This window comes from Nycticebus coucang, chromosome X (assembly GCF_027406575.1).
Source record: "Nycticebus coucang isolate mNycCou1 chromosome X, mNycCou1.pri, whole genome shotgun sequence".
Classification (NCBI taxonomy): Eukaryota; Metazoa; Chordata; class Mammalia; order Primates; family Lorisidae; genus Nycticebus; species Nycticebus coucang.
In genome coordinates this window covers 163,173,724-163,201,208 of record NC_069804.1, presented here as the reverse complement: position 1 = coordinate 163,201,208, position 27,485 = coordinate 163,173,724, and the positions used below count along the sequence as shown (strand labels likewise).

The 27,485-nt window shown below is 45.0% G+C and overlaps 1 pseudogene; it reads left to right on the top strand.

Annotated features, from left to right (window-relative positions):
* The window catches only part of LOC128577064 (histone-lysine N-methyltransferase PRDM7-like), an 85,097-nt pseudogene extending 57,866 nt beyond the window's left edge, over positions 1-27,231 (top strand).
* The last annotated feature ends 254 nt before the right edge of the window (positions 27,232-27,485 follow it).

Sequence of the window (27,485 nt, the reverse complement as noted above, 5' to 3'; positions counted from 1 at the left end):
TGTAGCATCCCTTTCTTAGTTGTCTAGAGACACTTTTGCCAAGCATTTCTTCCCAACCTCACTGCTCTCTTGCTTCATTTTCCAGATGTATTTTGCCCCTTTGTGCTTTTCTTTCTCCTTCCATCAAATACCCACCTTTACCTGTTCCTGCACAGACCTGTCAGTTCTCCAGCTAGTCTTCCCAAGCATCCTCCCTATTTTGCCTTCACGTATATGGCACAGTTTGAAAGAAAGTTGAAGGGACAGAGCCATAAGACATGGGCTCTAGTCCTGGGCTTGCTGCCCACTTAAGCCCTCCCTATTTCCTCTAGGATTCAGACCCCTGGGCATTTCTAAGTGTTATTATTGACTTGTTTGTTTGTTCGTTCGTTTATTTATTTTGGAAACGGAGTCTCACAGAGTCACCCTGAGTGGAGTACTGTGGTGTCACAGCTCACGGCAAACTCAAACTCCTGGGCTCCAGTGATCCTCTTGCCTCAGCCTCCCGAGTAGCTGGGGCTACAGGTACCCACCACTACACCTGGCTAGTTTTTCTATTTTTAGTAGAAACACAGTCTTACTCTTGCTCAGGCTGGTCTGGATCTCCTGAGCTCAGGCAATTCACCCTCCTTGGCCTCCCGGAGTGCTAGGATTACAGGCATGAGCCACCACACATGGCCATTTCTAATGATTATTGAAGCATTAACTAAAGTCATGCATGTGAAAACACACTGCAAGCCCTAAATAACTAAAGAAATGCATGTTGTCTTTTAATATGTGACTGTCACATGAAAGGGAATGCCCAGGGCACCATTAAGTCACGAGTCTAGTCTGAAGGAATTGTCAGGACCAGTGAGTTCATCGAACACTAGTGGCTCAGAGCAGCACCGGAAACGTGTGTCCCCTCCCGGAGAAGCAAGTGCCTCTGGACAGCACTCTAGACGGAAGTCAGGTAAGAGAAAATAATTGGGGAACTTTAGTCTCTCTAGATGCTTTAGAAGGTTGATGAGTATGGTCTAGATATACGGGGTTGACTTTGGATAGGCCTGGGCTTAAGCTGGACTAAGCTGTGAGACCAGAAGTTGGGTGCAGTACTGAATAGCAAGTAAGAACATTCACGTTAAAGTCACACACTTGGGTTATAATCCGCATAGGAGCATTGGGGCCTTGGGATAATGTTCTAACTTTTCAGACCTCCTGAATGCTCATCTGTAAAAAGAAGGTAAGGATACACACCTCATGGATTGTGTGAAAGCATGACATCAAATAGAAAAGAATCGATACATGCAAGGTGTCTGGGAAATCCATCTGTGATAATGGAGACCATGCTTTCTTAGTGCCCCGGCCTTTGCTCCATGCCAATCATGTAGTGTGCCCTCAACAAATCTTTTGTGAATGAATGAATGTACGAATGAACTGTGTCATAAGTAAGAAGTTTGGGAGTGGAATAGGATAATGGGAACAGCCAGAAAGTGAAAGTGAATTAGGCATCTGTAGTCAGTGTGGGTGTGGAGTCTTCCTCTCTCTGAACCTGAACTAGTAGTTGGGGGTCTGGGGGTGGGACCAAAGTCTATAGAAGAATAAATGATATTTTAATGGTAGGAGAGTTCACATTTTCTGATGAAACAGGGATGAACACCCCAGACTCCCACCTTCACTCACTTTTTCTTCCCCAATTTAGATCTCAGGAGAAAGGAGACTGAAGTGAAGGTGTATAACCTGCGAGAAAGAACGGGCCATTCATACAAAGAGGTCAGCGAGCCTCAGGATGATGACTATCTCTGTGAGTGACCCTTTGCCCTCATTACACATAAGGCTGTTATGTTGTTGTACAATAATTGCATCTCATCCTTTGGCCCCCAAATCTTTCCTTTACTCTGCTGACTAAATAATGTGAGCACTGGGCTCCCTCTAAACCACTTTATATCAAGAACACACCCTGTATCTCTCCTAATTGCTGCCGCTCTCCCCTCCAGATTGTGAGAAGTGTCGGAACTTCTTCATTGACCACTGTGCTGTTCATGGGACCCCTACACTGCAGTGGACAAGGGACATCCCAACTGTGCAACCCTGACCCTGCCCCCGGGGCTGAGTATTAGACAATCGGGCATCCCTCAGGTTGGGCATTAAGTATGGAAGGAGGCATCTGAGCTGCCACTGGGGCTGCACTTTGGCCCTTACGAGGGCCATATCGCTGAAGATGAAGGGGCACCCAGAAGTGGATACGCCTGGCAGGTGAGAAGTGCCTGCCCTTTCCCCTATTCTGGCTTCCCACATCCCTTGTGTGCCTTTGGTTGGAAGTCACCCTCTACCTGGGAGGACACGCACAGAGATAACACGGTGAGCTCTGTGTGCCCACTGGTCTCTGCATGGACAGGGAACTCCAACGTAAAGGTCAGAGAGCATGCGGGGGCACAGGGCACAAAGAGGCGCATCCTCCCGTGGGCCTGTGCTCCAACAGGACAGTGGGACTCAGACTTGGAGCTGACACCTAAGGCTAACAGCTGAGTCCACACAGTCTCACAGGCACTGATGACAGGAGAGAAAACTAAGTCATCTGATTACTACCCTCTAAACAGCCTTTAACTTGTTTTATTGAAACTCAGATCACTAAGGGAAGAAACTGCTATGAGTATGTGGATGGGAAGGATCAGTCAAGTGGAAGAAAGAACTCACAGCAGGGCAAGGTGGGTACGACGATGACTCCGTAGGAAGGAAATGGAATCAATCTCAGAGCAACTGGATGAGGTAAGGACAGTAGTTTTCTGGGTTCCAGAGAGGGCGTTTGTCTCTCACAAGCCCAGTTTCCTTTCCTTTCCATCACACGTCCTTCAGTGGCTTTTGTATCCTCTCCCTCCATTTTTCTCCTTACGATGTTCTTGCGCATCACCCACGTTTAGAAAAAGAGACAAAAATATAAATGTTACAAGTTTTGTCAAAATATAAATCGCTAGGATGCACAAAACTGAGGCAGCAGGATAAACTTTGAAGAGCCTAGATTCACCGGGGACACTGAATTCACATTTTATTTTATCTAATCCACATTTATTTAGCACTTATTGTGTCCCAGTTTGTAAAACGAAGCTCATTACTTGAACAGATCATAGAACCCATGTTGTTGTGGGGGATGTACTGCAGACAGACACAAAACATTTCATTATGGGAATATTTGACCATAATTTTCCTATTTCCCAAGACGCACACAGTGCCAAGACAGCGTAAAACAAAGGACCTTTAATCTGCGAGGGCAGGAAATCTTCTTGTCCTCAGTGAAATTAAAACCGGGCCCTGCAGTAGCCCGGGCACTGAGCTGCAGGACAGTCCTGGGCATCTGTGCTGCGAGGCCCAGCCCCTCTCCATGAGGGGCTCTCACATTATGAGGGGACACAGAATACAAATAAACAAATACTATTCTGCTACGACAGTCCTCTACGTTCCTATCGGAATCTGGGTAAACTGTGGACAGACTGGGGGTAGCCTCTCACCATGACTAAGCCGATTTGGGCTGAGTATAGAACGGTGTGGACTCGTCTAGAAGCAGAGCACGTGAGCAAGCAGCAGGTGCTGTGGCACAATTAGCGTAGGGTTTGGAGAAGCTAGAGGACACCGTGTCTTATGGCCAATGAAGGTGGAGGTAAGTCTGGAACTGGGCTTTGAAAAACGGTTAAAGAGGTGGCGGGGGGAGCATTCCAGGCAGGATGAGGCCTTTGAGCAGGACCTAGGGGCAGGAATTCATAGAACACTGAAATGGCTCGGGTGCGGGCAGAGGGTACTCTGGGGAGCAGTGGGAAGTGTGCAGCTCTGGAGCACAGAGGCCTTGACCACCAGGGGACAAGCCAGATGCGGGCCTGACAAGGGCTGGGAACTCACTGCCTGTCTTCTTTTCCTCTGCTACTCAACACAGATATGTTAATTGCGCTCGTGATGAGGAAGAACAGAACCTGGTGGCCTACCAGTACCACAGGCAGATCTTCTACAGGACCTGCCAGGTCATCAAGCCAGGCAGTGAACTCCTGGTGTAGTATGGGGACAAGTACAGCAAGGAACTGGGCATCACGTGTTTTCATCCAGCAAGCGGAAGAAAGAACTCACAGCAGGGCAACGTGGGGACCACGATGACTCCCTAGGAAGGAAATGGAAGGAATGCTTCTCCTTGGGAATTCTCATGGTTCAGCTCTTGGTGTACTGTATTTTTATTTTCATTTACTTTTATTTCTTATTTTTATTTTAGAGACAGAGTCTCACTTTGTCACCCAGGCTAGAGTGCTGTGGCACAGTCATAGCTGACTGCAGCCTTCAACTCTAGGCCTCAAGCGATCCTTTTCATTCAGCCTCCCAAAGTCCTGGGACTATAGGCCTGAGCCACTACGCCCAGCCTAGCTCAACTCCTAAGTAGAGTAAAACATAGTCTGAAGTCCGTCAAATTTCTGGTCAGGTGCTTCTGAAATTAAAGATTCAGGTCACGTGCCTTTGAATTCTAGGAGCAACTTTTAAAAGTTTAGATTTTTTGCTCTGATATCATATTCTAAGCACTTCAGGTGCAAAATTTATAACATCAGATAGTGCTGAAAAACTTGCAGGAAAAAAGCAAGTTGTCTCACCTACCAGCTCTCTCAAAAAGGTAGTTTCTTCTGGCCCATTTAGTTGGTTCTTTTTAAATTCCTCCATATTTCAACATAACATGTTTCTATTGTTGTTCATTCACTTAGTATCCCAATTAGTTGTCTGTGAATTGCTGCTCTGTACCAGCTTTCTGGGAGCTGGAAGTGGAGCTTGAAGGAGACGCTCAGAATCTCTGCTCCTGGGCAGCTGACACGTGAATGAGGAAACAACACACATACATACACACACACACACACACACACACACATGTGCATATCAGACTGTGATCAGTGCTTTGGAGAACACTAGTCGAGGAAAAGTGCCCAGGCGTGAGTGCAAGGAGAGGGTGTGGTGTCGCTGGGTGGTCAGGGAAGGTTCCAGTCAGGGGGTGGCATTTGAGAGGTGCAAACAGCAGCAGGAAAAGGATTCGGGGCAAAGGGAGCAGCTGGTGCAATGGCCCTGGGGCAGGGAAGAGTTAGGGTGTCAGAGAGCACTTGGGTGAAGGAACCAGAGAGGGTAAGAGCACAAGTGGGAGAGACACAGAGAAGCCTGGAAACCCAGGGCCTGTGATTCATGGCAAGACACTGGGGGTTTCCAGAGTGGGACGGGAATGGCGGTGGAGCTTTCAGTTCCCTGCTTGGTTCTCCACTCGGAGACGATGCTGTGGTTAATTTTTGGACAATAGACTGCAGTGAGTGATCCCCTCAGAGGCTTCTCAGTCTCCAGGTGAGAGAGATGAAGGTGGAGATCCGAGAGGTAAGAAGTCTGATTAAGGATTAGTGTTAAAGAGGACTTCCTACTGTGTTTGAAAAGGGCCTTATAAGATGGAATGACATTAAGTCAAGCGTGAACACTTGCCTTGTGGGCTGAGGAAGGACATCTTTTTATTTTGTGATTTGTGGCAATCTATGACATGGTTGGGGCAGCAAGACCCAGAGCCCTTTGGTCAGTGGCACCTGGATGACTCTGTATTGTCCAACCTGAATCCCACTTGCTGGTGGAGAGTCCAGCACGTAAGAGTCCTCAGTCAAATATGTCTTTTTGAACAGGGAGACTCACATTCAGACTCATTTGCACAAACTCTCTTTAGGCACAATCCCACGCTGCCTTCCACATTCATGCGTCTCCAGGCTGCTGGCTCCTAACTTAACAGACCCCTTGCCTCTCATAGGAAAAGTCATTAGGGATGATCCCGCCTAAGTCATCAAGCGTGTCATTTCTCAGTAGAATGAAATGGAAGCCCTGTGGTGGGGCGGGGGTGGGGGTGTCAAGGAAGGTCTGAAATGACTGTGAAGATGTTTGTAGTCTATGCAGGAAAAGTCACTGCAACTCCATCTATGTAAGGAGCCAAACTGCCTGGAGGGTCATGGCCTGGCTGACATGTAGAGAAGGCACATGATGTGGGTGTTCTCTGTTTTTGAAGCATGTATTACCGCAGTGGCTCACGCCTATAATCCTAGCACTCTGGGAGGCTGAGGCAGGTGGATTGCCTGAGCTGAGGAGTTCGAGACCAGCCTGAGCTAGAGCAAGACGCCATCTCTAAAAAATAGCCAGTTGTCATGGCGGGTGCCTGTAGTCCCAGCTACTTGGGAGGCTAAGGCAAGAGAATCACTTAAGCCTGAGAGTTTGAGGTTGCTGTGAGCTATGAGGCCACAGCACTCTACCCAGGGTGACAGCTTGAGATTCTGTCACAAAAAAAGGATGTCTCTCTGTATATGTTTGTGTGTGTGTGTGTTTACCTAGCCAGGCATCATGGTGGCCTGTCCCCTGCAATCCCAGCTACATGGGAGGCTGAGGCAGAGGATTGCTTGAGCCCAGGAGTTAAAGGCTACACTACACTACAGCCTGGGCAACACAGTGAGAATCTGTCTCATAAAAGAAAAAAAGAAAAAAGAAATAGCCCCAATCTGAAGGAGTTGCATTCTACTTGGGGAGAAATTCCACCCGGGCAGGACACCTGCAGCAAACATAAAGGTTTGGGGGAGGGGAGAAGGCGATGAGAGTAGGATAGGACAGAGAGTCAGCCTGCAGCCCTGCAGGACAGTGGACTTGGATGGGGCTACGTCTTCTCTAACACAGACACCCAACAGCACAACAGCCAGTGTGTGACAAATGGCCACCGCCTTGCGTGTGCTCTATGCTATCTGTGGCACCAGGGAGTCAGCAATGTCAGTGTTCATGACCCTCCAAAGCCAGACCCCTCCACGCCAGACCCCCTCCAGCCCCGTTGCCACCACATGGCTTTGGCAGCTTTTGTCTGTGTTCTCTTTAAACAGGAAGGCTGTGGAGATTGTGATCATAGTGCCACATTGGAATGACAAGCCCCAATTCACCCTGGGGTCTTTGGGGGTGTCTGTGGTGGAAAGAGCCAACCAGGATAATTAGAACCATGGGGAGTTTTAATGGAAAAGCAGGGAAAACCTGAAGATTCAGTAAATACCAGAGGAAAGCTCATGATGAAACAGCAGTGTGGGCCGGGAGCACGTTGAGATCAGAAGGACCACAGAAGTCTTTGCAGGTCTCAAGCAGCACACCCCCTCAGGCTTGCTCCCATTGATTGCAGATGGGAGGGCCAAGGCCCACAGGTGCTGGTATATGGCCAGTGGTGCCGTGAGTCTAGCAGGTCCTTCTGGGCCCAGGAAGACCCAGAGGTGCAGGTCTGCACGTTCTCCTGAGCTCCATAGCCCTGCCTGCCAGGCCCTCTGTACCCACTGGCTCCTGATCCTCCCACACCCCACCCCACCCTGTAGCTGCTATCTTTCCACCTTCTCCCTTCACATCCTCAACTTCCCTTTCTTGCAATTCAATTTCCTTCAAAACAAGGATCTAAGGCTATTCTTGAGGTAGTGCCCAACCCCAGTTCCAGACAGCTTTTATGGGAAGCTGACCCTTGTGAGCAGGGTACCCATGGTCATACTCTGACTGCTGTGGTAGCTTCTTCGGAGCCTCATCATGGACAACACATCCAACAAACCCATGCATCTACTCATGACATTTGGGGGATGGTTTTTGAGGCCCTAATTCTCTGAGGTTGAAAATTAAACGGAAGCTGGGTGTTGTGGCTCACACCTATGTGATCCCAGCTACTCAGGAGGCTGAAGTGGGAAAATCATTTGAGGCCTGGACTTTGAGGCTACAGTTAGCTGTGATAGTGCCACTGCTCTGCCCCTTGGGCAACAGAGCAAGATCTTATCTCTTAAATTAAAAAATAAATAAATAAATAAAAACCGGAAACTACAGGGTGTTTCATAGGAAAAGGACATTCACATGTGATGTGTTTCTTGCCTCCCTCCTGCTGTCAAACTTTCTCTTTCTCTTTCTCTCTTTCCCTTTCTTTTCTGTCCTTACCCATACATGAAACTACTGCTCCACCAGCCTGCACCAATTGCCTCTTAATCACCCAGACAACAGATATTTTGGGATCTCTCAGGGAAGCAAACAGACAGAAACTTCAGCCACTTGGTTCTAGTAAACCGAACAAGATGAACAAGGGCCTTCTGAAAACGGACTTGGTGGGTGAGAGCTCTGAGGAAGTGGGGAGCATGCTGCCTCGGCTGGGTGGCTCAGCCTTCTGCTTGCAGCTGTGATGGCTGCAATCCCTGGGTACTGTCTGCCATGGATGAGAAGAGGGGTGGGAAGCATGCTCCCTATGCATTCACAGTCCCTGGGTTTGTTGGTTTGAGGTTCCTTTGACAGGGTCTTGCCCTGTAACCCAGGCTGGAGTGCAGTGGCACAATCATAGCTCACTGTAGCCACAACCCCGTGGGCTCAGTTGATCCTCAGCCTCTCAACATGCTGGGGCTCCAGTTGTGAGCCACTGTGCCTGGCACCATGCCTGATCTGGCAGTTTCTCAGTTTCAAGCTTTCTACTGAGATGGTGGTGCTGGCCCTGATTCTTGTCACCACATGACCAAGGAAAAGTCAAAACACGGCCACAATGTTGTCCTGAACCCCCAGAGGAAGTGCTACTGATTAACAGTGTGTCACCCAGAAACGTACTAATGAGGGACGTTTTCAGAGACCTGAGCTGTGCACAGATGTCTTCATTGGGGTTCCTCCAAAACAAACATTGGGAAAAGAATTTGTGGGAAGGGGGCCCAGGAATTGCTGGTGAGGAGTCAGAGAGGTGAGAGCCTCAAGAGGCAGGTCACATGCTGGACTCAGGCCCCCAGGGACCCTACACGCTCTGGAGACAAGAAGTTGCCATGGTCTCTCCAGGTTGGGTCCAGGGGCCTAGAAAAATCAACTCCAGGTGGGACAGTGGAGGAGTGCCCTCTCCATTGACAAACCTTAGATGAAAGTATCAACAAGAAAAAGGGAAAAGTGGGTGAGAAGAAAGGTTCATGGAGAAAAGCAGCTGTCACTGTGGAAATAACCCAAACCAGACCTATTCTGATGATAACGAGATGTCAAGTCAACTTATAGGCACCACAGGGCCACAACTTGAAGTCATGTCATTTGGCATGTACAACAGAAAATGCTTGGATCTCTAACAACACTCAGAATCAAGACTGGGACGTGACCAGACCCTGAACAAGGGCACCTTTCCAGTATCCATTGCGCTGGAAGATCTGGGACAAACACCTGCCTCAACATACCTTACCCTAAATGGCCAGATTTGAAGTGGTTCAATCATACCCTGCCAAGCCAACATTCCTAAATCCTTTTCCTTTATCTCTGAGCCCAGAAAGTTGCCCAGACCCCAAAGGAGGGAAACAGAGGCTTTGCACTATCATGTGTCTCCAGCTGTGTCCTCAGCAAGGACTCCCGACAGACTACCTCTTGTCTTCTCACTGGGCAGTCTTTTCTCAAATGCTGGTGCCATAGCTGGGTGCAGTGGCACACACCTATTATCCTAGCACCTTGAGAATCTGAGGAGGTGGATAGCTTGATCTCAGGAGTTCAAGACCAGCCTGAGCAAGAGCAAGACTCCATGTCTATGAAAAATAGAAAATCTTCCTGTCCATACCAATAGCAGTGAAGATGAATGGCATTCTTACCCAGATATAGCACTCACATGTGAAACCAGCCAGCAATGGGGAGTGGACAGTCCAATGATACCCAGAGCATTCCCACTGTCTTACCCTGAAAAAACAGACGGCATCTCTGCCCCAGTCACATACTAGGAGCTGACTGGTCTACGCACGGCAGAAGCTTGAGGATGAGCAGCTGCAACGTGGGACTGATTACTAACTCTTTTCTTTGGACTTTTTCACCTTCCTTCTTTAATCTCAGGTGTAAGACATGATGAAAGTTGTGAAAAATGTATCCAAAAGGTAACTGAAGCTAGACAAACTGTCAAAATTGTGTTTTTGATTTACTCTTATTATGAATGTACAGAAAAGCCTAAAGGAACTTGCATATATAATAACATCCAATATCAGATATGTGTCCCCACAGTGGGCCTCCTGTTTGCTACAATCCTTCTGAATCCCCAAACCGAATTTACTATATGGTATAGTGATAACCCGAGAAAGACAATAACCCGAGTTATAACAATACCTAATAAAAAAAAAACACCATTAATACCAATTTTGCAATATATACAGACGTGTCTTTTTATATTTTCAATAATAATTAGAAGTTTTCCATGTAGAAATACTATATATTTCTGAAGAATTATTTCTATGTATTTCAAATTTTGTGTTGTCATGTTAACTTTAATTCTCTAATTATTAATGGTATGCAATTGATATCTGCATATTTAACTTTAATCCGGGGGTGAGAAAAGAGTGTGAAATCCTACGTCCTTACCTTTGAAGTGCAGAGGTATAATTTATGTTCCAGAATTTTCCACAAGGCCAGGCTGAGCTCAGGAGTTTGCTTGAAAGCACATCCCTACTTATTCCTTTCCTTTCCATGTCTCCCTATTGGTTTCTCCTGGGAGTACTTCCTGAATACGTTATTTGTACATGAATCCAAATCTCAGGATCCCCTTCTGGAGAATATGATCAAAGATATGTGGTTTATTGGATTTGGAATGGCAGTAACATAATTCCAAAATTTGATTTTTCCTGAGAAATTGGAGCATCCTTATAAGTTCCAACCCCATATTTCATGTATTGAAAATACTTCATATTATTCCATCATTACACAATTTATGATGCATAATAATTTCAATACCTTGCTTCTAGGGGCAAATGGGCTTTTACCATGCACTTAATCATATTACCAGTTTAGTTAATGTAGAAGTCCTTTCCCTAGGGTCTATTACTTTAAAAGACTGTAAATGAAATCTATAATATTTCAGTAGACTAATACCCAGGTAGCAAAAGAAATCCCTCCCATCATCTTGAGTTATCTGCTGACCATCTGAAGCATGAGATCAGATTACCCCCGTCACTATTTTGCCTGCCTACTTACAGACATCATTAAAGCTCAAAGTAGGGGAGGAGCCTGTGGCTCAAAGGAGTAGGGCACTGGTCCCATATGCTGGAGGTGGAGGGTTCAAACCCAGCCCGGCCAAAACTGCAAAAAAAAAAACCTCATAGTAGAACACACACACAAAGAATTGAGTCAATAGATTAGATATACAGCTTCAGAAAAGCTCGGTATTAAACTGTCATTTTGTCAATAAGATGTCATTTCATCAGCATAAAAAAATAAAAATAGAAAATCTGGCTGGTACCTGTAGTCCCAGCTGCTCGGGAGGCTGAGGCAAGAGGATCACTTCAGCCCAGGAGTTTGAGGCTGCTGTGAGGTACCATGATGCCTCTTCCCAGGGTAACAGAGTGAGACCCTGTATCAAAAATAAATAAATAAATAAATACAAAAAGCTGGTGCCATACTCTTGGCTTCTGTGTGTGCCCCAAAGCACTGGCAAGAGGAAGTCTTGAAGAACATAACTAAACTTGTCGGCACTCACTGTCTCCTGAGAATGTGGGGGCACCACGCTCTTCTTTGCCTTAAGACTGAAAGTTGATCCCATTCAGGTACCAGATATGGTGAAACCCAGTCAACTGGCCAGACATTGATTCAGAAATGCTGTCATTTCCACATGAACCAGTCTGCACAGGGAGGATAAAGCGGGTAGGAAGAGCTCCTGCTCACAGCCCTCCTCATAGCTGTAGGTGGTGGTAAGAGTGTGGGGCCTCCTGGACTGTTGAGATGACCTCCCAGATGGGTATCCAGCCTGCATCTCCCTCTGTCACAGGGCACAGCAAACACTATGTACAGCTGTTCAGATTGTGCACTGCACATCTTTTCATAACTAGATATCTCACACCCCACACTGCATCTTGATTGTTTTGAAATGTTTTTATATTTTATTATAACTTTTTTCAGATCCAAAGATGGGCTATCACCTCCTCTGTGAGATAGTGATGAGAATATTTAACATCAAGAGTTTGTTGTGTGGATTAAGTGAGCTATCTTTGTAATACAGCCACATCTATATATAAATTTATAAGGCCTACTCCTTATTACATGCAGTTTTGTGCCTTGTCATCTCATTCTTTTTAAATGGCTGCAGAGCACCGTCATGTGTAACTGAGTTCATTTATTTAATCTGTTTGCTTGTTAGTGGTCTCAGGTGTTGTGCCCAGGAGTTCCACCAAGACCACACTGCCAAACAATCCTAATTCATAGCAGAGTCCCTTTACTGAAGAGCTGGCTGGCGACTGCCTCAGTGTCTCAACATGGGCTTTCTGAGAGCACCCTGAGTGCTTAAGGGGCCAGGTTTTTAAGGCTTGGTCTGCATCCTGGTTGGCATGCAGGCTGTCCAGGTGCATTCAGGTGGGGTGGCAAGCAAGCATTGTACAGAAGCAGAATTTTGCGTTTACCTAGCTAGACATCATACATCTTTGTTTTAATATTTCCCCCTATACATCTTAATTTAAATACTTTTTTCCACCAGGTATTGGTGGAAAAAAAGGTCAGTCCAGGGACAGTTGGTACTTCCTAGTTTGTTTCCCAGGGAGTTAGCTAAACAAGAAACTGGGAATAAACTAGAAGCAAGAAATCAATTAGTACTTTCTTATTTATCTTGGGAGTGAACTAGACTTATTTTATTTCATTTTTTGGAAAGCTTGTAGTCTGGAAATTTGCCAGGAGTTAACTGGTATTTTTCCATTATAGCCTAGGCCTGACACTTTTCTGCTTTAGCCTACGCCCACTGGGCCTAACAAATCCCCACTTTCTTTTTGGGAGGCTGGGTCAAATCATTGACTCAGTGGTGGGTATAAGGTCGGGTACAGGGTTATATTGATTTTTAATTATTGTAAGTTTGACAGCACTTATTCACTTTCTAACATAAGCAGTAAGTTGTTTTAAAATGCAGGGGGCTACTGCCAGGAGGAGGAGAGGAGTATGAGGATGAGTGGTCCAGCTGTAGTTGTAATAGGGTTGTGAGCCACAGTGACCAGGAGAATAAGGTTTGATACCAGTTATTGTTTTCTTCCTGGTGATAATATTTGTCTTTTTTTCCCTTAGCAATATTTTATTATTTTTTTTATTAAATCATAGCTGTGTACATTAATGTGATCATGGGGCACCATACATTGGTTTCATAGACCGTTCAACACATTTTACTAGGGATAGAGTTTTACTAATAACTCTGAACTGGTTTGCATAGAAACAGCAATTTTTGCTTAAAGCTACACATAGTCCTCCCTCTTTCATAAAGAGGAGATTTAGACCCCTTCAGTTCTGCAGGATCACCTCAGTCATAGAGTCAACTTGTGTTTCAAGCTGGGAGACAGAGCTTTCTAGAAGTCCTAAATCTTGGGTATTTGGCTGAAGTATTTAAAGTTGGTGTTCTGCATGACTACTGAACTGGCTCCTAATGCTGCAGACCTAGCCATGTCTGCTGAAATTAGGAGGGGGATGAGTATGGGGGTCTTTTTTATTCTCTTGGGATTGGGACTGAAGTTTAGGTAATGTGAACTAATACACATAGGATTGAAGGCCCATTTGAAAATAAGCTAGTAGAGGTACCCTGGGTCAGGTTATTGGTACAGGTAAATCAAGTTTTAAAGGGGGTCTTGTAATATAAGCGTTCATGGGTACATAGACTATGTTTTTTTCTCTTCTTTTCTCCAAGTTTAAAGTTTAATTAAGACAAGTTCCTCATGAGTTTTCTCAGGCTTTAGCCATGCGTGGACCAGCCAGCTTCCAGTATGTTGTGGCTGGAGCAGGGCATGTTGACCGTTTTAAAAGTTACTTTTGCTGCAAGACACAATCGTAAGAGGGACTTTACCTAACAAATGCAATCAGTGTAACCTGGTTTCTTGTGCTCTCAATGAATCCCCAATAATAAAATAAAAAGTTACTTTTGCTTCTATGAGGAATTTAGGTGAGGGTTTCTTTCATCTTCGATGTTGAAGGGGAGTCTCAGGGAAACTTGTTCTTTTCTTTTAGGTTGGTTTGCTGAAAAGATTTACTCACAGTTATAGTAGATTAATAAGAGAAAGGTTTATTTCCAAACACCATGCGCATTCTTATGGAACCACAAGAATGATTTCCCGAAGTTTCAGTGACAGTCAGCGGCTTTTAAAAATGCCTTTTAGAAGCGAGGGGGGAGAGAAACTGGAAAACATACCTGCAGCAAGTGGTTGCTAAGTGGGGATGGGTACATGGGGGGAAACACTGATTAGTCAATTAACCTGAGAGATAGGTATTGTGCTTCAAATGACCTTAGGGCCAGGTCTATTAGCATGTAATAAGGAGTTTAGCAGCCCTTTAAGATTTTAGGTAGATAGAGAAAGTCTTTGTTCAGAGTTTCCTGATTGTGAATAGCTTTTAATTCAAAATAATCTTTATACCAAGGAATCATATTTTGGGGTGAAATTTTCTTAATTCCTTCACTGTATTAAATAGAACATGATTAATTATCACTGACAGAGATAAAGGTAAGGTTGGGTTTAGTGTAAGAGAATGAAACTATTTAGCAATTACTTACAAACATTTACAAGTTCTGGATTTCGAGGTTAAGGTTTATACAATAAGAATATTAGTATTCCTATTTATAAATTTAGCACAGTTTTTAAGATAATACATAATTTTAAGAGTCCCTACAGAACTGATTCAAAGTTCTGGATAATTCAAGTGAATAGTCTTAAATACTAGTTGGGTGTGGGGCCACTTATGAGTTCAGGTTATAGTTATATTATTTACAGGGAAATTCTTATTCAAGTTTTAATTTTTCTTGAGGTATTTATACAGACATAGCAGATAATGTTTAATATTGTACAAATTTTTTAGTGTGGCCAATAGTTAATCCTTGTTGAGTTTCAAGGTTTTAGAGGAAATATGACTACTGTATATCATTCTATACTCTTTGGTCAGTTTTATTTAACAGATCAGTTTAGTAAAACAGTTATGTTTCATTTTATGAGCTGACATTACAGACAAAGCCGGTATTTAATACAGGTGGGCCACGGCCTCCTTTTCTCCTTGAACCACTTTTCTTTTTCTCTCTAATTTCTCTTTTTACTAAAGACAAGTTACAACAGAATTAACTTAGTTGTCAAAGTAAACTATACCTTCAGTACACTGGGTCTGATTATTTGCGTAAAGTGCAGCAAGAATAATTATTAGCTATCTAGACTTTCTTTCTTTCTTTTGAAATTTTCTGGAACCTTTTCTAAGGAATCTCAGGATACATTTGGAAACCTTTCACGAGTCCAAGTTTCATCTGTGCCATTAGATACCTATATGCATTTGGTAAATTCCTCTTTTCTTGAGGTTCCTAAGTACATTTTGATTCCCGGACCTGTTGTAAAGTGACCTTCATTACTTAACACAGATCAGGAAACGTTATTGTTGGGTATCTGGTCAGTTTCTCCAAAAGGCTTTTTTATAAAGTCAACCTTGATTCCTTAACACAGTCTGACACTTCTGGAAATGCTATTTCAGCCAAAGCCTTGGTAAAATAACCAGTGTCTTTATTATGCTCTATAGAACAAAACAGATTCTTATTGGACTTATGCAAATAATTGTATTGTTAGAAATTAAGAATACTTACAAGTGGTTTTCAAATTCTGGAGAAATTAAGGAGAGAGAAAAATGTTACAAATTTTGTTTATAACATACATTGCTGAAAGTTACAAATAGTTTTAAGACACAGAAAATGGATTTCTTGACTTCTGGAAAACAGAATACAGAGAATCAGTAATGTTTTAAACAAAAAGCCATAACAAATTAACTTAGTTTTTTTTCTGTTTGGCCAGGGCTGGGTTTGAACCCACCATCTCTGGTATATGGGGCTGGTGCCCTACTCCTTTGAGCCACAGGTGCCACCCACAAATTAACTTAGTTTTATGTAACTGATTTTCTGTCCTGTTTTAAGCTAGGTTAGTAATACTCATAGACATGTTCATTGTTTAGTTAAAGTTTTAGAAGTTGATTTTTAGTTCAGTTTTGCTTAATATTTCTTGAAGGACAAACTTTGGACTCAATTAGTTATAAAAAAATATTTGTGAGATGGGTGGCATCTGTGACTCAAAGGAGTAGGGCACCGGCCCCATATGCTGGAGGTGGCGGGTTCAAACCCAGCCCTGGCCAAAAACTGCAAAATAATAATAATAAAAATATTTTTGAGATGAATTAAAATTATTACTGATAATATATGCTAAGACAGGCTCAGCGCTTGTGGCTGAAGTGGCTAAGGCACCAGCCACATACTAAGACAGACCAATATTTCATTACTGGAATATACATATAAATATACTTTATACAAAATTAACTAACATTTCATGTTTGACAATGTTTCCTATATATTTTTAATGTACCAAATAAGTATAATATGTTTTTTTAAAAAGACTAAATTTAGAGTTTTGAATATGGAAGGTTTGTCACATCTCAAAGGTTTGAAAGAATTGAGGCAATAGATTAGATATACGGTTCAGAAAAGCTTGGTATTAAACTGTCATTTTGTCAATAAGATGTCATTTCATCAGCATAAAAAAATAAAAATAGAAAATCTGGCTGGTACCTGTAGTCCCAGCTGCTCGGGAGGCTGAGGCAAGAGGATCACTTCAGCCCAGGAGTTTGAGGCTGCTGTGAGGTACCATGATGCCTCTTCCCAGGGTAACAGAGTGAGACCCTGTATCAAAAATAAATAAATAAATAAATACAAAAAGCTGGTGCCATACTCTTGGCTTCTGTGTGTGCCCCAAAGCACTGGCAAGAGGAAGTCTTGAAGAACATAACTAAACTTGTCGGCACTCACTGTCTCCTGAGAATGTGGGGGCATCACGCTCTTCTTTGCCTTAAGACTGAAAGTTGATCCCATTCAGGTACCAGATATGGTGAAACCCAAACAACTGGCCAGACATTGATTCAGAAATGCTGTCATTTCCACATGAACCAGTCTGCACAGGGAGGACAAAGCGGGTAGGAAGAGCTCCTGCTCACAGCCCTCCTCATAGCTGTAGGTGGTGGTAAGAGTGTGGGGCCTCCTGGACTGTTGAGATGACCTCCCAGATGGGTGTCCAGCCTGCATCTCCCTCTGTCACAGGGCACGGCAAACACTATGTACAGCTGTTCAGATTGTGCACTGCACATCTTTTCATAACTAGATATCTCACACCCCACACTGCATCTTGATTGTTTTGAAATGTTTTTATATTTTATTATAACTTTTTTTCAGATCCAAAGATGGGCTATCACCTCCTCTGTGAAATAGTGATGAGAATATTTAACATCAAGAGTTTGTTGTGTGGATTAAGTGAGCTATCTTTGTAATACAGCCACATCTATATATAAATTTACAAGGCCTCCCCTTTATTACATGCAGTTTTATGCCCTGTCACCTCATTCTTTTTAAATGGCTGCAGAGCACCCTTGTGTGTGACTGAGTTACACAAGGACGTGTGTGACCATTTATTTAATTGGTTCCCAAGGGGGCCAGTCTGCTTTTTTGTGGTTGCCGGAAACCATGGGCATTTCTGTAACAGCCATGAGCATTATCTACTGCTAACGGAAGCCATGCCAAACGTTATGGGAATTTAAATTGTGAATGGATGTTTCCTAACCACCTCAAAAGTGCTTGTAACCAGAACACTCTCCACCTTTGCTGAGAGGCTCTCCTTCCCTTTCCCTGGAGAGACCTGATCCTTAACCTTACTGTGCTCACTATCAAATGATTAGAAAATGCAACTTGAGCGGTACCTGTGCCTCAGTGAGTAGGGTGCTGGCCCCATATACCAAGGGTGGTAGGTTCAAACCCAGGCCAGGCCAAACTGCAACAAGAACAACAAAAGAAAAATAGCCAGGTGTTATGGCGGGTGCCTTTAGTCCCACCTACTTGGGTGGCTGAGGCAAGAGAATCACCTAAGCCTAGGAGTTGGATGTTGCTGTGAGCTGTGATACCACACACTCTACTGAGGGCAATAAAGTGAGACTTTGTCTCTACGGAAGGAAGGAAGGAAAAAAAAAAACACAACTTGTCAAGAATAAGAAGGTTTCCATATTCCAGAGCAAGACAACCGGTAAACTAACATTATGGCATGGAGCTTTCCACATGTTAAATAGAGAATGTCCTTATTTTGTTCATAGATTATCTACACCCAAATGTAGTTCTCCAAATTTGCTCTGTAAATTTAACACAACAGTGGATTCAGGGTGGTGTACAACAGCTCTACCATTTGTTTTCCTCATGCTCTGCAGAGTAAACACCTTCTACCTCGTGGACTCCTTGCAGTTTGTGGGAGGGTAGAGGAAGGTAAGGAGGGGGCAGTTAGGGAAAGCATGAGAACTACAGCTCAGAGAGCCTCTGCTTAGCCCACAGAGCCATGTCAACAGCCTTGGGAGTTTCTGCCCTCATTTCACAGGTGAAGAAACTGAGGTTAGGTCACACGCACATCAGGGCAGGTAGAATCAGAAAACTGTCCGTGCCCTGCAGAGGATTTTCTATCAAAATCCTTTGGGACTCTTAGCGTCCCAGAGGGAGACGGGCACATGCATCCAGAAATCCTGGGTGGTCTACTCTGGACCTGAAGATCATGTCCCCCAACACCAACACGTCCTGGGCTGCCCCAGGTCCCAGTCCCAGACTCTGAATGTTCTCTCCACACCCCACACGGCATCTGGGCCACCCACAGCCCCCCCACCTCTCCATGATATCCTGCCCACCAGGACGTCATGCCCCCCACAGGTCCCGCCCCATATACGTCACTACGTCACAACGCAGACACACACTCCTGCCTGGGTGTGCTTCCCGCCTTACCGCTCTTCAGACTCGAATTCCATCTGAGAAAACCTTCCAGGATCTTGAGTTCCTTCCAGTCTGTGCACCCTCATTATTCACCTGGACAAAGCCCAGGAGACCCTTCTGACGGTTAGTGAGATAACCCCTGAAGGGTGATTTCCGGTTGTTTGGTTAAAACCGTTGGCCGTTATACCCAGCCGCCATACATCACCCCGCCTCCTGTCGGAGCAGCCGTGAGATACTAGGCCCCACGGCTGCTGACGCCCCAGCTACACCTGGGCCCTCCAGAGGTAGGAGGTTGGGGGGTAGGTGTAGGCAGCAGATTTCCTGTCCCCTGTTATGCCCGGGGGGCTAAACTCCGAGAGCCCATGAACCCGGGTTGTGGAGGAGAGAGGCCCAGTACTAACGGGCTAGAAGTGAGGGGCTCTGGGAGACGGCCGTTAGTGGCTGCGTGACAGGGAGAGTGGGGGTCCCTCGTGAGGGGGGGAGCGGGCGAGAATGAGGACACAGATCAGTTGTTTAAGAACATGTTGCCTCAGGCGGTGCCCATATCTCAGTGGGTAGGATGCCAGCCACATACTCAGAGGCTGGCTGATTTGAACCCAGCCGCGGCTAGCTGAAACAGCAAAAAAAAATGGCGGGGCGTTGTAACGGGCGCCTGTAGTCCCAGCTACTTGGGAGGCTGAGATAAGAGAATCGCTTAAGCCCAGGAGTTTTTTTGTTTTTCTTTTTGTTTTTAGAGACAGAGTCTCACTTTATCACCCTCGGTAGATTGCCGTGGTGTCACAGCAACCTCCAACTACAGGCACCCACCACAATGCCGGCTATTTTTTTTTTTCGCTGTTGCAGTTTGGCTGGGGCCTGGTTGGAACTCGCCACCCTTGGTGTATGGGGTTGGTGCCCTACCCACTGAGCCACAAGCATCACCAAAGCCCAGCAGTTTGAGGTTGCTGTGAGCTGTGACACCACAGCACTCCACCCAGAGCAATTGCTTGAGACTCTGTCTTAAAAAATAAATAAATAAATAAAGGAACATGTTGCCTCATTATGCTAGCGCAGTAATTCTAGCTGCTTTAGACCCTACGTCCCCTGGGCAATTTGGATGAGAGGACTCTGTCCAGTGGGCTGTCTCTTCTTTCCACTCCAATCACTGCATAAGAGGGCTTTCTCCAGTGCTGTGGGCACCATACCAGGGTCACCGTGGCCTCTCGGGGCCCAGGCAATAGGCTCCTTCCCCGAACTCTGGCAGACAGCCTGTGCCCACGCCTGGCCTGGGAACCAATGCTTGTTGCGGCAGGAGGTCTGACTTCATGGCCTGGGGAGTGGAGGGTGGATATGCCCTTCTCTAGAGGGCCCACACTGCCTCAAATGATGGGACCAGGCTGCAGTGAGGCTGGGGCTCCCACATTGATCCTGGGAGCTACAGCCCTGCATGACCTTGATTAAGGGCTTTTGTCAACAGGACCACCACGTGGACCACTCGGATCTGAGAGGACCAACTTCCATAAACGTATACCAGGAGCCCAAGCACATAAATCATTAGCACCAGAGGTGAGAAAATAAAGCATCAAAAACCGTGAGTCTGCACTTAGGAGCAGGCCCCATTTTATTTGTTTGTTTGATTAACTATTTATTTATTTATTTATTTAGACACAGTCTCACTTTGTTGCCCTCAGTAGATGGCATTCCATTTATTTGTGTCTTTAGTTTATTTCATGAGTGCTAGGTAGTTTTCAGTGTTCAGATCTTTTGCCTCCTCAGTTATATTTATCCCAAAGTATTTTGTTCTTTTTCATAATATTGTACATGGGATTTTTTTTTTTATTTCCTTTTGGCATTGTTCATTGTTAGTGTATAAGAACACAACTGATGTATGCTACAACTCTACTGAGTTCATTTATTAATTCTAAGAGTTTTTTGGTGGGCACTTTCTGGTTTTCTATGTGGAAGATTATGTAATTTACAAACAGGTAAATGTCCTTCTTCCTTTCCAATTTGGATGCTCCTTCTTTCTTTCTTTCTTTTTTTTTTTTTTTTTTTCACCTAATACCTCTAATACCTCTGGCAAGGACTTCCAGTATTATGTTGAATAAAAGCAACAAGAGAAGAAATCTTTACCATGTTTCTGACCTTAGAGGAAAGACTTTTAATTATTTTTTTCTTTTTCTTTTTTTTTTTTTTTGAGACAGAGCCTTAAGCTATTGCCCTGAGTAGAGTACTGTGGCATCACAGCTCACAGCAACCTCCAACTCCTGGGCTTAAGTGATTCTCTTGCCTCAGCCTCCCAAGTAGCCAGGATCACAGGTGCCCACCACAATGCCCGGCTATTTTTTGGTTGTAATTGTTATTGTTGTTTGTCAGACTCAGGCAGGATTCAAACCTGCCAGCTCTGGTGTATATGGCTGGCACCTTAGCCGCTTGAGCTAAAGGCACCAAGCCGGGCTTTTAAATTTTCATAATTAAGTATAATATTAGATGTGGGTTTTATCTATGTGACCTTTTTATGATGAGGTCATTTCCTTCTTCTTTTTTTTTTTTTTTTTTTTTTTCTGAGGCAGAGTCTCACTCAGTCAGCTTGGGTAGAGTGCTGTGGTACCATAGCTCACTGCAACCTCAAATTCTTGGTCTCAAGAGATCATCCTGCCTTAGCATCCTGAGTCTCTGGGACCACAGGCACCCACCATAATGACAAGCTAGTTCTTTCTACTTTTAGTAGTGATGGGATATCGCTCATGCTTAGACTGGTCTAGAAATTGTAAGCTCTGGCAACCAACCTGCCTCAGCCTCCCAGAGTGCTAGAATTGCTGGCATGAGCCACTGCGCCTCACTGGTAATTTTCTTCTATTCCTGGTTTGTTTAGTGTATTTTTCATGAAAAGCCAGTCAATTTATTATATATATATTTTATGTTTATAAAGACAGGGTCTGGTTATGTTCCTCAAGCTACTCTCACACTCCTGGATGCAAGCAATCCTCCCACTTCACCCTCCTGAGTAGCTGGGATTTCAGGTGCATGACACTACACCTTGCTCAAGTCAATTTATTTTTTTTAATGAAAACAATAGATAACTTGTGAACAAAGAGTGAAGCAGAGATGGAGTTTTGCCTATTTTAAAAGAAACATTTTAAGAAAATAAGTAATGTTGGGTGGCACCTGTGGCTCAGTGAGTAGGGCGCCAGCCCCATATTCCAAGGGCAGTGGGTTCAAACCTGGCCCCAGCCAGACTGAAACAAAAAATAGCTGGTGTTGTGACAGGTGCCTGTGGTCCCAGATACTCGGGAGGCTGAGGCTAGAGAATCACCTAAGCCCAAGAGTTGAAGGTTGCTGTGAGCTGTGACGCCACAGCACTCTACTGAGGGCGACAAAATGAGACTCTGTCTCTAAAAAAAAAGAAAGAAAGAAAATAAGCAATGTTTCTAAGAGAAGCATAGGCTTTCAGGAGATTTCAGAAAACATTTTCAAATCACCCTTGGTTAATAAGTGGAATTATCACTCTCTAGTTCCCTGTTTCTCATGAGAATCTCTAGAGTCTGGAAACATTTACCAACCAAACCACTGATTTCTCATCACCTTTTAGTTAAACATCCTTGGATAGCCTTCACAGTGGAAGACGATAAACATCAAATGGTGAGTATCTTCCAAACCCTATAGACAAGAAAGTCTTCTGCAGGGACCGAAACACAGGTAAGAGAAGGAGAATGCATAGAGTGTCCTGCACTGCTCCCTTCCTTTCCTGGTCTCTTTAGCATGGTGTCTTTCTCCTTCCATCAAATGGCCACTAGCATATAAAAGACCCTTTTTTTCCTCCATCATCCATTACCTGCATGGACCTGTCAATTCTCCAGATAGACTTCCCAAGATTCCTCCCTATTTTGCCTTCACTTATATGGCACAGTTTGAGAGAAAGTCGAAGTGACAGACACATAAGACACAGACTCTAGTCCTGGACTCGCTGCCTACTTAGACCCTGCCTATTTCCTCTAGAATTTAGAACCCTGGGCATTTCTAAGTGTTATTATTTGTTTGTTTGTTCATTTATTTACTTACCTATTTGGCTTTTGGAGGCAAGGTCTCACAGAGTCACCCTGGGGGGAGTACTGTGGTGTCTTCGCTCACAGAAAACTCAGACTCCTGGGCTCCAGTGGTCCTCTTGCCTCAGCCTCCTGAGTACCTGGGGCTACAGGTACCCACAATTACACCCAGCTAGTTTTTGTATTTTATGTAGAAACAGAGTCTCACTCTTGCTCGGGCTGGTCTGGAACTCCTGAGCTTGGGCAATCTACCTGCCTTGATCTCCCAGAGTGCTAGGATTACAGGCATGAGCCACCACACCAGGCCATTTGTAATGGTTATTGAAGCATTATCTAAAGTCATGCATGTGAAAACTCACTGAAAGTCCTAAAGAACTAAAAAAAAAAAATGTTGTCTTTTAATATGTGACTCTCATACGAAAGGGAATGCCCACAGAACCATTAATTCATGAGTCTATTTTGAAGGAATTGTCAGGACCAGTGAGTTTGCCAGACAGTGGCGCAGAGCAGCACCAGAACCCTGTGTCCCCTCCTAGAGAAGCAAGTGCCTCTGGAGAGCACTGTATGAAAACACCAGGTAAGTGAAAATGACCGGGGAACTTTAGTCTGTCTAGATGCTTTAGAAGGTTGATGAGTATGGTCTAGATATACGGGGTTGACTTTGGATAGGCCTGGGCTTAAGCTGGACTAAGCTGTGAGACCAGAAGTTGGGTGCAGTACTGAATAGCAAGTAAGAACATTCACGTTGAAGTCACACACTTGGTTTATAATCCACATAGGAGCATTGGGGCCTTGGGAAAATGTTCTAACTTTTCAGACCTCCTGAATGCTTATCTGTAAAAAGAAGGTAAGGATACACACCTCATGGATTGTGTGAAAGCATGACATTAAATAGAAAAGAATTGATACATGCAAGGTATCCGGGAAATCCATCTGTGATAATGGAGACCATGCCTTCTTAGTGCTCGGCCTTTGCTCCATGCCTATCATGTAGTGCGCCCTCAACAAATCTTTTGTGAATGAATGTATGAATGAACTGTGTCATAAGTAAGAAGTTTCGGAGATGAATATGATAATGGGAACAGCCAGAAAGTGAAAGTGAATTAGTCAGTGTAGGTGTGGAGTCTTCCACGCTCTGAACCTGAACCAGTAGTTGGGGGTCTGGGGGTGGGACCAAAGTCTATAGAAGAATAAATGATATTTTAATGGTAGGAGAGTTCACATTTTCTGATGAAACAGGGATGAACACCCCAGACTCCCACCTTCACTCACTCACTCTTCCCCAATTTAGATCTCAGGATCAAAACTGAAGTGAGGATGTATAATTTGAGAGAAAGAACGGGTCATTCGTACAAGGAGATCAGTGAGCCGCAGGACGACGACTATCTCTGTAAGTGACCCTTTGCCCTCCTCACACATAAGGCTGTTATGTTCTTGTACAATAATTTCATCTCATCCTTTGGCCCCCGAATCATTCCTTTACTCTGCTGACTTGGAGTACAGGACTGAGACTCAGTGATGTGAGCACTGGGCTCCCTATAAACAGCTTTATGTCAAGAACACACCCTGTATCTCTCCTAATTGCTGCCGCTCTCTCCTCCAGACTGTGAGCATTGTCAACATTTTTTCATTGACCGCTGTGATATTCATGGAACCCCTGTATTTATAAAAGATACTGCGGTGGACAAGGGGCATCCTGAACGTGCAACCCTCACTTTGCCCCCTGGGCTGAGCATTAAAGATTCGGGTATCCCTCAGGCTGGATTTGGAGCCTGGAACGAAGCATCTGAGCTGCCACTGGGGCTGCACTTTGGCCCTTACGAGGGCCAGATCACTGAAGATGAAGAGGCAGCCAGAAGTGGATACTCCTGGCAGGTGAGAAGTGCCTGCCCTTTCCCCTATTCTGGCTTCCCACATCCCTTGTGTGCCTTTGGTTGGAAGTCACCCTCTACCTGGGAGGACATGCACAGAGATAACACGGTGAGCTCTGTGTGCCCACTGGTCTCTGCATGGACAGGGAACTCTAACGTAAAGGTCAGAGAGCATGCGGGGGCACAGGGCACAAAGAGGCGCATCCTCCCGTGGGCCTGTGCTCCAACAGGACGGTGGGACTCAGACTTGGAGCTGACACCTAAGGCTAACAGCTGAGTCCACACAGTCTCACAGGGCACTCATGACAACAATGCAAAATAAGCCTTCTGACTGCTACCCCCTAAACAGCCTTTAACTTCTTTTGAAACTCAGATTGCGACGGGTAAAAATTGCTTTGAGTACGTGGATGGAAAGGATGAATCTCAGAGCAACTGGATGAGGTAAGGACAGTAGTTTTCTGGGTTCCAGAGAGGGCGTTTGTCTCTCACAAGCCCAGTTTCCTTTCCTTTCCATCACACGTCCTTCAGTGGCTTTTGTATCCTCTCCCTCCATTTTTCTCCTTACGATGTTCTTGCGCATCACCCACGTTTAGAAAAAGAGACAAAAATATAAATGTTACAAGTTTTGTCAAAATATAAATCGCTAGGATGCACAAAACTGAGGCAGCAGGATAAACCTTGAAGAGTCTAGATTCACCGGGGACACTGAATTCACATTTTATTTTATCTAATCCACATTTATTTAGCACTTATTGTGTCCCAGTTTGTAAAACGAAGCTCATTACTTGAACAGATCACAGAACCCATGTTGTTGTGGGGGATGTACTGCAGACAGACACAAAACATTTCATTATGGGAATATTTGACCATAATTTTCCTATTTCCCAAGACGCACACAGTGCCAAGACAGCGTAAAACAAAGGACCTTTAATCTGCGAGGGCAGGAAATCTTCTTGTCCTCAGTGAAATTAAAACCGGGCCCTGCAGTAGCCCGGGCAGTGAGCTGCAGGACGGTCCTGGGCGTCTGTGCTGCGAGGCCCAGCCCCTCTCCATGAGGGGCTCTCACATTATGAGGGGACACAGAATACAAATAAACAAATACTACTCTGCTACGACAGTCCTCTACGTTCCTATCGGAATCTGGGTAAACTGTGGACAGACTGGGGGTAGCCTCTCACCATGACTAAGCCGATTTGGGCTGAGTATAGAACGGTGTGGACTCGTCTAGAAGCAGAGCACGTGAGCAAGCAGCAGGTGCTGTGGCACAATTAGCGTAGGGTTTGGAGAAGCTAGAGGACACCGTGTCTTATGGCCAATGAAGGTGGAGGTAAGTCTGGAACTGGGCTTTGAAAAACGGTTAAAGAGGTGGCGGGGGGAGCATTCCAGGCAGGATGAGGCCTTTGAGCAGGACCTAGGGGCAGGAATTCATAGAACACTGAAATGGCTCGGGTGCGGGCAGAGGGTACTCTGGGGAGCAGTGGGAAGTGTGCAGCTCTGGAGCACAGAGGCCTTGACCACCAGGGGACAAGCCAGATGCGGGCCTGACAAGGGCTGGGAACTCACTGCCTGTCTTCTTTTCCTCTGCTACTCAACACAGATATGTTAATTGCGCTCGTGATGAGGAAGAACAGAACCTGGTGGCCTACCAGTACCACAGGCAGATCTTTTATAGGACCTGCCAGGTCGTCAAGCCAGGAAGTGAGCTCCTCGTGTGGTATGGGGATGAGTACGGTGAGGAACTGGGCATCACCTGGATCAAGGAGGAGGATGATGTCCCAGCACAGCAAGGTGGGGACCACGATGACTCTCTAGGAAGGAAGGGCAAGGAATGCTTCTCCTTGGGAATTCTCATGATTCAGCTCTTGGTGTACTGTATTTTTATTTTCATTTATTTTTATTTATTATTATTATTTTTTTTTTTTTTAGAGACAGGGTCGCACTTTGTCACCCAGGCTAGAGTGCTGTGGCACAGTCATAGCTGACTGCAGCCTTCAACTCTAGGCCTCAAGCGATCCTTTTCATTCAGCCTCCCAAAGTCCTGGGACTACAGGCCTGAGCCACTGCGCCCAGCCTAGCTCAACTCCTAAGTAGAGTAAAACATAGTCTGAAGTCCATCAAATTTCTGGTCAGGTGCTTCTGAAATTAAAGATTCAGGTCACATGCCTTTGAATTCTAGGAACAACTTTTAAAAGTTTAGATTTTTGCTCTGATATCATATTCTAAGCACTTCAGGCACAAAATGTATGACATCAGATAGTGCTGAAAAACTTGCAGGAAAAAAGCAAGTTGTCTCACCTACCAGCTCTCTCGTGGCTCAAAGGAGTAGGGCGCCGGCCCATATACTGGAAGTGGGGGGTTGAAACCTGACCCTGGCCAAAAACTGCAAAAAAACAAAAAAAGGTAGTTTCTTCCGGCACATTTAGTTGGTTCTTTTTAAATTCCTCCATATTTCAACGTAATATGTTTCTATTGTTTTTCATTCAGTCAATATCCCAATTAGTTGTCTGTGAATTGCTGCTCTGTACCAGCTTTCTGGGAGCTGGAAGTGGAGCTTGAAGGAGACGCTCAGAATCTCTGCTCCTGGGCAGCTGACACGTGAATGAGGAAACAACACACACACACACGTGCATATCAGACTGTGATCAGTGCTTTGGAGAACACTAGTCGAGGAAAAGTGCCCAGGCGTGAGTGTGAGGAGAGGGTGGGGTGTCACAGGGTGATCAGGGAAGGTTCCAGTCAGGGGGTGGCATTTGAGAGGTGCAAACAGCAGCAGGAAAAGGATTCGGGGCAAAGGGAGCAGCTGGTGCAATGGCCCTGGGGCAGGGAAGAGTTAGGGTGTCAGAGAGCACTCGG